This window comes from Schistocerca nitens, chromosome 11 (assembly GCF_023898315.1).
Source record: "Schistocerca nitens isolate TAMUIC-IGC-003100 chromosome 11, iqSchNite1.1, whole genome shotgun sequence".
NCBI lineage: Eukaryota > Metazoa > Arthropoda > Insecta > Orthoptera > Acrididae > Schistocerca > Schistocerca nitens.
This window is the reverse complement of record NC_064624.1, coordinates 118168345-118184300: the sequence shown is the minus strand read 5'-3', so window position 1 is coordinate 118184300 and position 15956 is coordinate 118168345. Positions and strand designations below refer to the sequence as shown.

The window sequence follows — 15956 nt, the reverse complement described above, 5'->3', positions numbered from 1 at the left end:
GATTGGGATTAGGTTGGCATAGGGATGGACTAAGATATTTTGGAGTTTGGGTGGGCAACAGTACACAATTTCAGGAGGGGGTGGGAAGTATCTCAGATAGGATATCCCTCATTTCAGGACACTACGATAGGTAATCAAAATTTTGGCGAAGGCTGTGGTTCAGTTGTTCCGGTCTGGGACACTCCATTGTGGCCGGTTCTTGGGGGTGATGGGAGGATTGGGAGTGTCGGGGGAAATGGCACGGGAGATCTGTTTGCAGATCCTGTAAGGGAGGGATATTTTTGTGTGAAAGGGATGACAGCTGTCAAAATGCAGGTAGTGTTTGTGGTTGTCGGGTTTAATGTCGACAGAAGTGCAGATGGAGCCATCGGAGAGGAGGAGGTCGACATCTAGGAAAGTTCCACACTGGGTTGAGGAGGAACACGTGAAGCAGACGGGAGAGGTGTCGAGATTGTGAAGGAATGGAGATGGGGTGTCTTGGCCCCGAGTGCAGATTGTGAAGATATTGTCAATGAACCTAAACTGGACTAGGGGTTCGTTGTTTTGGGAGGCTAGCAAGGTCCCCTCTAGATGGCCCATAAAAAGGCTGCCAGAGGAGGGTGCCATGCAGGTCCCACGACTGTGCCGTGCATTTGTTTGTATACCTTCCCTTCAAATGAGAAGTAGTTGGCAGTTAGGATGAAGTTAATAAAGTGTACGAGAAATGAGGTAGTGGTCCCTCAAGCCCGTGGTCTTAGTGCTACTGAACACCACCTTTCCTACTGTCCTTCAGACTCCAAGCCCACTACACCTACTCTTACACCTTAGTAACATCATCCTAACCGTCAACTACTTATTTGAAGGGAAGGTATACGAGCAAATGCATTGGCACAGCCACGGGGTCCCGCATGGCACCCTCCTATGCCAACCTTTTTTGGGGCATCTAGAGGGGACCTTCCTAGCCTCCCAAAACAACAAACCTCTAGTCTGGTTTACATTAGTTGAAGATAACTTCATGATCTGCACTCAGGGCCAAGACACCCTATCTTTGTTTCTTCACACTCTCAACACCTTCTCTCTGATCCGCTTCACTTGATCCTTCTAAAGCCAGTGTGGCACCTTCCTAGATGTCTACCTCCTCCTCTGATGGCTCCATCTGCACTTCTGTCCACATTAAACCCACCAACAGTACCTGCATTTTGACAACTGCCATCCCTTTCACACAAAAAAAGCTCTCCCATACAGCCTGGCCACCTGCGGACAGCATATCTGCAGTGACAAAGCTCCCTTGCTCAGTATGCTCAGGGTCTTGCCAAGGCCTTCACAGATACTATCCCCAGACCTGGTACACAAATATATCTCACGTGCCGTTTCCCCTCACACCTCCGAACCTCCCCCCCCCCCCCCCCAAAAAAAAAAACCAGCTGCAAATGAGTGTCCCATTCATCACCCAGTACCATCCCAGACTGGAAAAAACTGGACCACATGGGTCACCAGGACTGATTACCAATCATGATGCCCTGAAATGAGGGACATCCTACCTGATATACTTCCTACATCTCCTACAGCAGAGTTCTGTCACCCACCAAACCATCAATCCCTATGCCACCCCCAATTCCAACCCCTTGCCACAAGGAAGATATCCTTGGGAAAGATCCAGGTGCAAAACCTGTCTGATCCACCCACCTAACACTTCCTATTTCCTATTCCAGTCCTGTCACAGGTTTATCATACCATCCCCCCCCCCTCCCCCGTCAGGTGCTGGGCCATCTATGAAAGCAGCCATGTCATTTACCAGCTCTGCTGTAATCCTTGCACAATTTTTTATACTGCTACAACTACCAACCTGTTGTCCGCCAGGATGAACAGCCACCACCAAACTGTGGCCAAGAGCAAAGCAGTTCATCCTGTGGCACAACATGCAGCTGAACATAACATACTTTATTCCAATGGCTGCTTTACTACCCTAACCATCAGGATCCTTCCCTTGACCGTAAGCTTTTCTGAACTGCAGAGATCAGAGTAATCCTTAAATCACATTCTCTGCTTCCGTAATTATCCCGGTCTTGACCTACAGCAACATACTGTCCCCACACCCTCCAGCCAACGGTTTCCACCCCTGTATCCCCATTCTCATCTCTGACCCTGTTTGTTAGCAGCCAACTACTAACACATCTGCCACTCTTTCCTTTTTTGCTCGTTTTTTTCCTTCACCACCTTGCCCCACAACCTCTAGGCACTGTGCCTGTTGACATTGTCCCTCCACACTTTACCAGACAGCATACGTCGGTCTCCACACTCACAACTTACACTCTCTCTACTATCCCTTCCTCCTCCCTGCCCCCTCTAGATTGCTGCTTGCATCCCACGTGATGTTGTGTTCCAGCCCAAGATACTGGAGTTGTGGTCTCTCTCTCTCTCTCTGTCTGTGTGGTTTTTACTGGTGAAGGCTGTGGTTGTAAGCTACATGTAAGTGTCTTAATTATGCCTGTCTGCAACTTTACATGTCTTTACAGTGAGTAGCAATCAACTTTTTCCATTTATAAGCACATCTTTGGAATCAGTTGCACGAAAATCAGGTTTACCAGATGTCCAGGTTTAGCCCTAACAGTTCACACTTTTTAGTGCTGTCCACAGCTCTAAAAAAAAAAAGTTCAAATGATTGAGAATTGTATGGCTGGCAAGAGCTTTTTTTTTTAAGCTTTACACTTATTTGTTGGACATTCTTTTAAAACCTCTCTTTTACAGCTGTACCTTGGCAAACCAGCAAAGGGAAAAGTGCTGATGGGGAAGCAAGACTACTGGTTGTACAATCCTAGTAGCAAATACAGTTGTGGTGAACCAGTTTTGATAATGTTAGTAAGTTTCAGTGGGTAAATTGTGAACTGAAATTTCCTGGTCTGATTCAGAAGAGAATTCCTAAGTTGTAATGAAATTATGAAATATTCCATGAATATGGATGACAGTTGATGAATGTCCACTGTTGAGCCAGGTAACTTTAAACTTAAGGGTTGGATGTGAATCAAATTCTGTAGTAGTATGAGATACTACTGAAGTGAAGACAATGTGGTCTGCAGAAAGGGGGGTAGACTTTCAAACTATTGTTGAAAATCAGGTAAGTGTTAAAATTCAAAACTTTTTGTTGTGAGTTTTGTGCAGCAATTAAACTATTTCAAAAAAGTAAAGAATTGTCCTGATTCGGACCCAAAAATATGGTAAGCCTGGTCAACTGTAAACTTACAAGGAGACAAAATGGCTGGCCAGAATGTACAGTAAGCAGGTAAAATTCCACTAACTGTTTGCTCTAAGAAGTGCTGCCGATTGTCTCATTCCATCCTCAACATTTAGATCACTCTGACCTGCCACTCCATTCTACCTTCAACCTATCCTCCTCCCCAGCATGAGGTTGGCAGTAATAGTTCCAAAAGTGAGGATACTTTTATGTTTTTACATGAATGCATCAAAAAAGTACAAATTTTATTAGCCACACATTTTGTCTTGCCTTCTATCACCAATCAGTTTAATTCCAGTCTCAAGTAATTTTTCACTGAAATTAAACTTTTTTGGTCAAGTAAAAAAAGATTACTTAACATACACCATATATATAAGATCTATTACATACAATATTAATGAAATTAAATGACAAGGAAAAGGTGACCATTGTTTCATGGTCTTTAGCATGCATTCTTAACTGAACTGTAAGCTAATTGTATCAGAGGAATGACAGAAAATCCTCTCATAGTCATACTTACAAGACACACCAGGTTGCACAGTGTGGACAAAAAGAGGCTAGCATTATTAAATATTACAGCTCTAATTCAACTACAGTAAAACATGGCTTGCCCCCAAGGGCCAGAACTAGTCCCTTTGTTGATCATATGCAAATGGCAACACTTGTCATCTGGCAGTGCATTGTTCTAGTGTTTTAAATGGCATGAGAAATTACTTTAAAAGTAATAGCTTAGGCTTACCATTCAACAAACAACTAAATAGCAAACCTGATGGTATGCAATGGAATTTGCTTCCGATAATGGAATAGCGATAAAACTGTGTGACACTGACACCCTCTGTGGAATAGACATCATATATCTTTTATGCCAAAAATTAGAAAACTTGTTTTGTAATGAGAATAATACCACAAAGTCTGAACAAAGTTGTATTTTTCATTAGGCTATCCACACGTCACATGTGGAACTCAAGTATGAGGGTGTGCAGCCAAGTTAATAAATGCAATATAAAAGCTCTTCCAATGTATCTAAAATGCTTAAAGAAAAGTGAATCTGAAAGTGTGTCTTATGCATGTTTTGTACTACAAAGAATGACAGTAGTAGATTGTATACAAATCTTATTGCTTCATAATAATTGAGACATTGTGTTTAATTATTACTACAAATGCAAATACTAATCCTGTTAGACATTAAATAAATAAATCCAGGTAACATGAAAGTGCTGTTCTTATTCTGAATATAACGGATACTCTACATTTATTGGGAGGGCTGAAACCTATTCAAAAGAGTCATGATTTAGTGTTAAGAGCTACTGATAATTTATGATGTAACTAGTTTCAGTCCACAGACTATCATCAGGTATAATGAAATCTTTACAATAGCATACAAGGCAATAAAGAATCAGTGGAAACAAATAAAATGTTCAATTCATCATGACATTTGTACTTGACACCAAGGACTTTATATCACCTTGTACACAGTTATAAATATTTTATGGTACCTTTGATAGTATGTGGACCAAAACTAGTCTTATAATAAAAATTTTATCAGCAGCTCTTTGTGATGAAACTCGACATCTTTCAAATATGTACAAGCTGTGGGGCACTACCTTCTTAAAATGTAGTACATCTGTAAAGTCATGGTGCAGTTACTGATGCTTGTTGTGACTAACAGAAACAAAACGAAAGGAGAAACTTTGACTACATTGGACAGTATTGAGTTTCTGTAGTATTATATTCACTGGTGTTTGTGTGAAGCTGATGATGCAACAAACCATACAGCAACAGTGGATCGGGCCACATCAGTTGATGTGTGGATGGTATACTAAAAAGTTTAGTGTGTTATGTGACTTGTTATATTTGAATCTGTGACCAATGTACAACACGAACCATGTCACTTGTACAACGAAGAGCCACCACAACACGAATTGGTGGGATGAGCAGTTGAAGGCTCCCAACAGCTTAATGGGCAAACTCCATTCTGATAGGCCTTTGGTAAGTGATGAGTTTGTCGAAGCTATGTGGGATAGTTACCTAAGGGCGCACACGCACGCACGCACACACACACACACACACACACACACACACACACACACACACACACACACACACAAAGATGATGTGACTTACCGAACGAAAGCGCGGGCAGGTCGATAGACACACAAACAAACAAACACAAACACACACACAAAATTCAAGCTTTCGCAACAAACTGTTGCATCATCAGGAAAGAGGGGAAGGAGAGGGAAAGACGAAAGGATGTGGGTTTTAAGGGATAGGGTAAGGAGTCATTCCAATCCCGGGAACGGAAAGACTTACCTTAGGGGGAAAAAAGAACGGGTATACACTCGCGCGCACACACACACACACACACACACACACACACACATATACAGACACAAGCAGCATATGTCTGCTTGTGTGTGTGTGTGTGTGTGTGTGTGTGTGTGTGTGTGTGTGTGTACCCGTCCTTTTTCCCCCCTAAGGTAAGTCTTTCCGCTCCCGGGATTGGAATGACTCCTTACCCTATCCCTTAAAACCCACATCCTTCCGTCTTTCCCTCTTTCCCGATGAGGCAACAGTTTGTTGCGAAAGCTTGAATTTTGTGTGTATGTTTGTGTGTCTGTCGACCTGCCAGCACTTTCATTTGGTAAGTCACATCATCTTTGTTTTTATATATATATAATCTGCAAGTGTTCTCCAGAGTAAGTCCTAAGAAAGACTACAGTTCAAAAAGTTTTAAAGAAATTTCTCCATTTTTCAGGTTACAAATTTCACAAGTAGTAAGCTAATCAAACTAACTAACAGACCAAAATGATTTGAGTTTATTACAGACATGCTTAATGAGTGACTATGATGTACAATTTATGAAGAATAATGTTACTAGCAATGAGTTCACATTACTTGTCTTATGTTCATTGTTATAAGGTCAGAATATGAGCTTTTGAAAATCCTCGTGTCTACACTGAATACAAACTTAACACCCCTAAGGTGATTGTGTGGTGTGCCCTGGTGCACGATAAAGTTATACGCCCATTTTCTTTGTGAAGCAGACTGATAAACATCTGCCTCAACAGGTTGCAATTGTATGCAGTGCTACGATTTCCAGAAAGTGTCATCTTTCAACGAGACAGCACTCCTCCACATTATGCCAACAATGTTCGTGGGTTTCTGGATACAAAATTTCCCCAGATGCCGTCTTATGACACGCCCGCCACGATTCTCAGGATTTTTTGTTTGATGTACTTTTGGGGTTATGTGAAGCAAGTGTGCACCGTGACCACACCAGTGACATTATTTAAAAACAGAATCACAGATACTATTCACTAGAAGATACGAAGATAAACATTGGCTGAGAGTGGATATTTATTTAAATCAATGGTGAAAGCTGAAAGTTTGTGCTGACTGGGAGTCAAACCTGAGTCTCTTGCTTACTAGGCAGATTCTGTGATCACTAAGCCATACATACACAGTGGTCATTGCAAATGCACAGATTACACAACACACCTCCCAGACCCCAAATTCTCAACTTATCCACACACTACTAATAATGGGGCAGGGGCACTACATTAGTAGTGTGTGCGTAAGTTGATAATTTGCGGCTGACAGAAGGCATGTCAGGGTAACCCATGCAGTTGTGATGACCACTGTGGGTCTCTCGATGGCTTAGTGATCAGAGCATCTACATAGTAAGCAGAAGACCCATGTTTGAATCCCAGTCCGGCACAAATTTTCAACTTATTGATTTAAATCTATGTCCACTCACAGCCAATGTGTAATTCCTTTCTGTCATGCGTATACATATATAAGCACACACACTGTTCATTCTGTTACATCAGATGTCCTTACAAATTGTGAGAAGAACTAGAATATCTTTTAGATGTGTGTACGGCAACAAATGGAAGCCACATTTAACTGCACTGAACAGATATGCACACTTTGAAAGTTTCTCATATCCATCTTGCTTCATTTCTTTTCTGTGACAGATTAAAATTGCACCACGATTTTGCAGACATACTGTGTATTGTGAATCTTACAGTCTATAAGAGGTACGTATCAAATTTATGAAAAAAGTGGTCACCACTCGTGCTATCTGTTGACTGAAATTTTCTTACATGTTCCCCATGACAAACAAGGATAATTTTTCCAAATAGATCCGAACGACATCCTGCTGAAAGGATAATTTTTTCCTTGGAGGTATCTCCCCTGAATATGATTCTCTCTTAAATGAGATAGCTTTTGGGTGAGTAGCTTTCACAAACGTTGAAGAAATGTTTCGTGTCATCCCTGTACTAATGAAGGCAATACAGCCTGTAATCAATCTGGAATCATAGTCAATAAAACTTCATTACCTTCACCACAAACATTTCTGAACACTATGCTGCAGCTGCTCCTCTTCAACATTCCAACCAATCTGGATTTGCAACCAATTCCATACCCATTTGTTTCACAAATGCACCAGCTCTTTCTAGTAAATAAATGACCAGGCATGGGAACATTGGGACCTATCTGCTATGAACCCAATGTGCAATGCACTCTCCCGTTTTTCCATGTTTAACTGCTCTCTTACATTCTCTCTAACATACGGCACTCTGACACTGGCGTAATTTGATCTATTTTTACTGTTAAAGTGTAGAGGTATCCCTTCTGATCTCTCTTCTCTCTACGTGCACTACCTAAAGCAAAACCATCTTCATTTTAAGTGAAATAGTGATTAGTTTTTTTTCACATTTATCTGTCATTGTGGATTACAAACCACAGTACTAATTTGTGCTAACCAATTTTTCATGTTGGACTGCATTCAGAATATCAACCTCCTCAAATCAAGATTGAAGTTGAGGCAATTATTAGGGTCATACTGAGAGGCTGTGTCAGGTTAAAGAGCAGTTGTGCAAGACTGAACAGCTCACCACATAAAATCTGCCAAACTACTGCAGATAACGTGTCCTCTGAGTAATCAGAGGAACACAGCTGCAGTAGCTTATGTGACAATGTCACTAATTATGGTACGGAAATTGCTAGCACAAAATAACTTAGGGGTGAAGGTAACAACTCATTGAATAGTAGTAGTGTCGAGTCATTGACAGGCACACAAAAAACGAATGAAACACACACACACACACACACACACACACACACACACACACACACACACACACATTGTACCAGTTGAATACATGCCTGTGGTTAGGCATGCAGACTGGTGAGGGTAAGAGCTTCTGTTGGTGGAGTGAGTATAGGACAGAGGCTGGATGCAGGATGGAGGGTTGAGGGACAGTGGCTGAACAGCTCAGAGGGAGGCATCAGGCGTGTACATTCCTATCTCACACACGTGCAGCTCATAAAGAGTTGTCTGAAAGCTAGTGATTTTTTTCATTGTTTTGTGTGTACCTGTTGACATCTGAACACTTACACTTCTGAAACAAGCACTGTCAATAAAACCTTGAACCTCTCCATCATTAACCAGCAATGTTAATGAGCCTCTTACAAAGATTCAATGGACTTTCAATAAGCAATGCAACACATTGTCGTTTCTGGAGGCAGGTTGGTTTTATCCAGGATTCCGATACACCACACTATTCCCAATTCTTTCAGCCACAAAATCCTATTTTTTCAACACAATCTGTTCAATGCAATGGCCTTACACTACCTTAATTTAATGGCCTATGCCTGCATGGCACCATTCTACTGGTCGACGGAGCCAACGACTTGCTCCATCAGTAATTTCCCCATCATACACATACTGCTTCCCCCAAGTGAATCCTTCATTGGGCCAAACATAGGGGAAGTCAGAAGGTCCAGGCTGTAGGGCAAATGATTAAGAACAGTACAATGAAGTTCTGTGAGCTGATCTCAGGTGTGCCGATTTGTGAGAGGCCTTGCGTTGCTATAGGGAAGGAGAATTTCGTTTGCACTTTTGCAGTAACAAATACACTAAAGTCGTTTCTTCAGTTTTCTGATGATACCGCAGTACACTTCAGAGTTGACTGTTGCACCAATAGGGAGGACAGTACACAGAATAACCCCTCCAGACTCCCTGAAAACTGTCGCTACGACCACTGGCTTTGAATGTTTTCTTCAGAGAAGTGGTGTGTCACAACTCCACAAATTGCCATTATGTTCCCAGTTCGAAGTGATGAACCCATTTTTTATCATCCGTGACAATGGTCAACAAAAATTGTCCTGATCAGCCTCTTAACATGCAAGCAACTCTGCACAGATGGTTCTTCATTGCTCTTTATGATATATTAGGCAGCAAGGAACCCAGTCAGTACACACCTTTGAGTATCCCGACTGGTGCACGAGTGTGTCAGCACTACCAGAGCAGTGAAGTGATCGACAGTGGTCCATCATCACATTGAAAGAAATGTCTTTACATATTTCAACACTGCAGGAATCGCAGATGAGTGCGGCCTGCCAGTACGTGGAAGATATGACAGGTTTGCATGACTTGTGATAGTGACAGATGCTCTGCCAAATGACCCACCGTGCTTTTGTTCACTGCCGGCACCTACGAATGTGTGACGCTAAAGTCGTCCATCAAAAGAAACTCCAAGGAATCTCTCTCTCATTGCAATGCAACTCTGTTACAGATGCCATTTTGAAGGTTACGTATGGTGCCGCCACCTATCAGAACTTCATGAAACTTCCGGGCAGAAGCCAGAATATTTCATGGTGTCAAAGCGAATTCTGAATTTTTTTCAACCAAAAGTGGCCAAGAAAGAAAAATGTCTTGCATTACTTACTGAACATCCCTCAAGTTACAGCAGCAAGTTGGTGTGGAATAGTCAACCAACCCCCCCCCCCCCCACCCCATGTATTTCATCACGAGGTTGACTCACATATGAAATATGCCTAAGGTTTCACCACTGCTTACCTGCAGGACATGGAACATTTCATACCACAGAAACAGATCACAAAATATGAGTTTTTCAAGGCTGAAAAGAAAATGACAGGTTGGAGATGGACAGTAGGGTCTTATTTCTTGTGTTACCTGAATATGCAGTGTCCCATTATTCTGTATTACTGCAGTATCAGCCTTATAGCTATTTTCAAACATCGTAATACATGTTATCACAAAAAATCTTTCACAATTGGCAACACAATTAGACACAAATGAACAGCCACGAACATTATTTGGGTCAACATATTTCATTACAACATACTATAATCACAAATGTTACATGGCTTACAGAAAAACTTAAAACAGTTCACAGAAAAGGAAGGCTGGTTACGGTTTAACATTCCATCAATGACAAGGCCATTAGAGAAAGAGCAAGTTTGGATCAGATAAGGAAATCAGCTGCACCCTTTCCAAGGAACCAACATGGAATTTGCCTTAAGTACAATCACAACAATTCATGCCACTCTCATCCACAGATTAGGCCTGATTGCTGCCTACAATGCAGTATGACAGGGGGGGGGGGGGGGGGGGGCAACCTATAATTTTCGGACACGTGACCATCATGTCTCCAATCCCTCCGGCCGTTAAAGCCAGTAGACAACTCCTGATGGCGCTGCAACTCCTGCATTATTTGACCAGCTCCTCATTTGGCATTACGAGGCTAAGTGGATCCCATTCAAGACCTTCCTACCTCACAAAAATCAGAGGAGGTACCCAGAATCAAACCCAGACACTTCTGGACAAAAGGCAGCAGGTGGTATAAGGAATAGAAACCAGATATTTCTGCACCAAAGACAGTGGCACTAATCATTCAATTAACAATGTAGAGTTTCCACTTGTTTAAACCTCCAGTTACTGAAGCAGTCCACCAATTCACGTAATTATCTATTAATAATGTGAGAAACAGGCTGGCCACTTTAGCTTCAACAGATCAACAAGTGCAGATCAACAAGTACAGTCATTACAAGAAATCTTAACACCATGTTTCCAGCCAACTTCTTAAAAAAAATTGTGTTATTATTTGATCCATAAACTACATACATTGCATGGATAAAAAATATGCATCATAGATGTCAAAAATACATATATGTCTAATAACTAGCGATTAGAAAATTATGAGTGTGTAAATCTATATTCTATATATACCTAAAAAGAAAGATGATGAGACTTACCAAACAAAAGCGCTGGCAGGTCGATAGACACACAAACAAACACAAATATACACACAAAATTCAAGCTTTCGCAACAAACTGTTGCCTCATCAGGAAAGAGGGAAGCATTCTAATTACAACATTGATTACGTAATATATGTTATGTACATACAGGGTGAACAAGAGTTCCACCATCACCATCAAACTTTCAGAGGTGGTAGTATGGAACAAAAACAAGGAAATTTCCATATTTTGGAAGGAGGTAGTATGAACCAAAAACAGGAAAAACTGAAGTAGACATGAGCTTTAAAATGCATATCTTAAGAGCTGTCAGTACATTTTAGTAGAAGAGATCCCATGTTTATAGAACTTTTTCCTTATTTAGGTCTGTACCACCACCTCTGAAAGACTGAGTTCTGGTTCACACTGTATATTTCTATATAGTTTGACAACTTCATGATTAAGAACCTATTTTGTAGTTTCTGTAAGCTACATCTCATTTTGTACGTGGTATTACACTGAAATTTGTCTTGCAATTTAGTGCACATAAAATCATTTATATTTTAGAAACGGGTTTCTATCAGGAATGTTTTCAGAGATTTTCTGAAAATATTTTGTTGTTTATTCTGTTACATTTGAGAGTGGTCCTGCATACAATGGTTTCGATTTGAATTTCAGGTTTCCATGTCTGGATTCCTAGAAATATGTGCAGGAATTACAACAAGAGCCTAATCTAACCATTCATGTATGATTTGGAACATTATTCTGTATGTTTTAATATTTTTATGAAACAGGTCACTTAATTACAAAATTTTAAATGTCATGTGTGTAGATTACAATTTCTGCAATATATGCTAGCACCTACTTGACAATGACACCACAGCATTAACAATCTGAAGATTTTTGCAACCTGTAACTGAGGCAATCTGTTCCAAAACTTGCCTTATCCATGATATGAAATTTTACAGGAGACAAAAAACTAAGAACTTCTTAATGCCAACAGAAACTGAACCCTTTTCCTGGTAGGAATGCATAATTTTAATAAATAAAGTCATGATTAATTGGGAATATAATTATTCCCATCAAGAAATTGGTTATGTTGCTTTATATCCAGGATTAGACAAGTTTTGTTGCAGCATACTGCAAGTGCGGTACTCAGGAATATACTTTTTGTGCATTTGTGGTAGTGCTGACACATTCAGTTTATACTCATTTATTAGAACTTAAAAACACAGTTCATAGTAAACAATGATTCTACATAATTATTCATAGAGCAGAATTCAAATAGCTAAGTCTGTCAAATCCTCTCAAGATTTCACAATATTCATTGATAGTCTCTTCAGGGTAGTAATTTCTTTCTCCAATATTGGACGCTAACTAATTCTTATAGAAAGCCAGTTCTTTATTCACCTTCCACTCCAATCCAAAATGTTTTTGTAGCAAATGCTTTACGTCCTTAATCTTGGCTGGGTTCAAGGGCACTCCTCAGGACACAACTTGTGTAACATCCATATTCATCAAACTTACCTTTCTTCATCACAGACCTTCCTGAACCACAGTCTACATTGTAATTCGGTTCTCCTTGTACTGTCACGTTTCCTTCAAACGTTTTACACGAGAAGAGCCGCTTTGCTGCAGAAAATTTGAAATGCTAGCTACTTGGTGTTTTCATCATATTGTCAGCAGCCTTCTTCCAGTCTCTCACTGTGCAATCCACACCCAATTTAGAAACCTGAGCATGCGATGCAAAAATATCTTCATACTCTTGGGCTGCAAATTACTGGCCTGGTCCTAATGTCCTCCTCTATTTGTCCAAATACTCTGTCCGTTGGCAGAAAGGAGTGTCCTGGAATGGGAAATATCAGTTCAATACGCTTCACATTGGGGGAGGGGGGCTCACTTTTGACAGAAAATAGGTGCACATCATTATCACTGTAGAGTTTCTATTCTGTCCTCCGCAGCCATCAGCACGAAGTTGCAAACTTGAGTAGTTCGATAAATCACATTTAGAAAGTGTCAAATATTGCAGAGGGTATCTCATTTGATTCCTTTTTGTATTCGTGTTCCATCCATGTATATGTGAAAACATTTTGTACTGTCCATTCAGTATGTGAATGGCCCATCACAACTGTAAAATTATAGGTGTATATCTGACGACTGTAGTAGGCAATTTGATTCGGTATTTTAGGTTTAACCAAATTTTTCTGACAGTCAAATGACATTGTTAGCATAGCATCCCTTTTTCTTGCAGCTTTGCGTAAAAAGTTTAAGCTTTTAAATTATGAATGCTAAACTGAATAATCATCGAATTCTTTTCCGACTTATCCTTCGTGTGCTCAATTTTTCCCTTAAATTCAATGCACGTAGAACATGCATCTTTTACAGGTGGACCAAAACCGACGTTGTAACCTGTTGTGAAAGAACCATCGCTTCACTCTCATATGACAAACCTCTGCATTATACATGCAGTGTAACTTTGCAATGCTAAAGTTTCCGGGAAGATATTTTCTTTGCAACGATTTTCCTCAACAATAGTGACTTCCACAGCACTTCAAACGTTCAATAAAAGACTTTACAGATGGTCTCTTTGCATCGTACTGTGGCCTGTCTCTAGCACCACCTCTTTTCTCTTTAGGCATTTCACCGGTTTGGTAGTGATTTCTGGCAGTTCTCTGAATTCTATCTTTACTCACATGTAAAATAGTGATGAATTTTTTCTGACGCACTTTTACTTTAAATGTATCGGTATCAGCAAGTTTAAGAAAATACTCAATAGCAACACTCTTCCTACTGCTACCTTCTTTTGAGCGTCTCTTTCAGGTTTTTCTGCTCTCAGATATTTCAGTATAAAAGTGTCTTGCTCAATTTTATTGGGAGAGCTGTAGAAGTTCTTATGGAACTGTTGAATGCCTAACATCCTTAATTTCCTGCGTTTGTACGTTGGTCCATTATGACTGCATTGTGGTAGTTCCATTGGCCCATGCCTGTAACAATAAAAATAATGGCCTGAAAATAGCTCCTGATGTAAATGGGACATGAAGAGGACACTGATAATAAAATCCCAACGTCCTGTTTGATTAAATCAGAGGAATATAATATTGTTACATTCCCGTTTTGCAGTGGCAGCTGCTCTGTAAGAGCATAAGAGCATGTGAACAACCAGTTTTGACGCCTTGTGGATGTAGTAGTAATTAAATTCTTTGAATACTGTTAAACGTAACAGTTTACATCAATGCCACTAGGTGGCAGCACATTACAACAGACATTTGCAAGACGTATGTCCCCATTTGATTGACATAAATCCCACTAGGTGGTAGCACACTCCTCAAATATGCCAATAATTATTTTTACTACTACTATTATTCTTCTCAGTGGTTGTAGCTGTATAAATTTGTTCAGACCATCACCATAACTGTTACAGAAAATGCTATTTCACACTTTGAGGTTTATCTGAATCAAAAAATTTGTATGGAGTAAATATTTGGGCGATCTTCTACAGATGATAAAGCCCTGGAGTTTTGAAACTGCTCGTCACCATAAATAAAAAAAAAATTATCTGCGTAAACAATCTATTGTATTACTAAAAATTTGTGAATACCTAAAAGGTATTTTCAGCAGCCACCACCGCCATTTTGTTAACCTTTATACATCCACTGATCATTGACACCAGAGCCTAAACCAGTCGTGTAAACACACTACACAAATTTGATGTCTTTCTTACCTTTTATATTTTTCCTTTGTTTTCTTCCATAAAGCAGGATTACTTTTACGGCATCTTGCTTTGCCTTTTGGAGCTGAAGTAATTCTTTCTTCCATCGTAATCCTATTTTGTCACAAAACTGCACGTCTTCAGACTTTATTGACGACAGCTGTAAAAACGTGGGAAAAATATCGCGTGTCTCCTTTGACTGGAACATTAAGAATTTCAATGGCTGGTAGGATAAGGCAACTATTGGAATGACACTTGGAATAAATAAGGCAAGTTTTGGAACGATACTGATTTTTAGCTAATAATTTCTACGGTAAAGAACAACTTTTGAGTGAATAGAGACTAATCAGTCAATGTGCTGGGTACTGAAGAAATTCGGAGTAGGCTTCACTCATTAAAAAATAAATAAATAAATAAATAAATAAATAAATAAATAATAAAAAATGGATAAGACCAGTTTTGGAACAGACCACTTCAACTGAGAGAGACACACACAAAATAAAAATCAAAGTGCGGTCAAATGTGTGTGTGTGTGTGTGTGTGTGTGTGTGTGTGTGTGTATGAGAGAGAGAGAGAGAGAGAGAGAGAGAGAGAGAGCGCACAACAATCTCCATGAAACCATATTTCTTTTCTGCTGTAAGTCCAAAGACTTGTTTGATGCAGCTCTCCATACTTTTTTTATCCTGCGCAAGGCATAATTTGAACCTATTTACTGTACTCAGGCATTTGTCACTTTCAAAAATTGTTACACCTCAATCAATCTTATTTTTGTCAAGTTGAGCCACACATCTCTTTTCTTCCCAATTTGAGTCATTACATCCTCAATGGTTATATGATCAACCTACCTAATTTTGTGGTGTTCTCTAGAAACTTATTTTAAAAACTTCTATTCGTTTCTTGTATGAATTGTTTCTGCCCATTTTTCACTTACGTGCAAGGCCTCATTCTTGACAAATACCTTCTGAAGAGACATTTAATGATGTAATT

General features: G+C 40.0%; 2 long non-coding RNA genes across 2 annotated transcripts in view; both read right to left on the bottom strand.

Moving 5' to 3' along the window:
* Nucleotides 1-15956, bottom strand: part of LOC126213472 (uncharacterized) — an 84150-nt gene that overhangs the window by 24993 nt on the left and 43201 nt on the right. The window lies entirely within an intron of this gene.
* On the bottom strand, nucleotides 12458-15354 carry LOC126213471 (uncharacterized). The gene is made up of 2 exons (XR_007541189.1): nucleotides 14982-15354; nucleotides 12458-14244 (listed from the first exon to the last, which is right to left on the bottom strand). It is a non-coding gene; the product is annotated as an uncharacterized LOC126213471 (long non-coding RNA).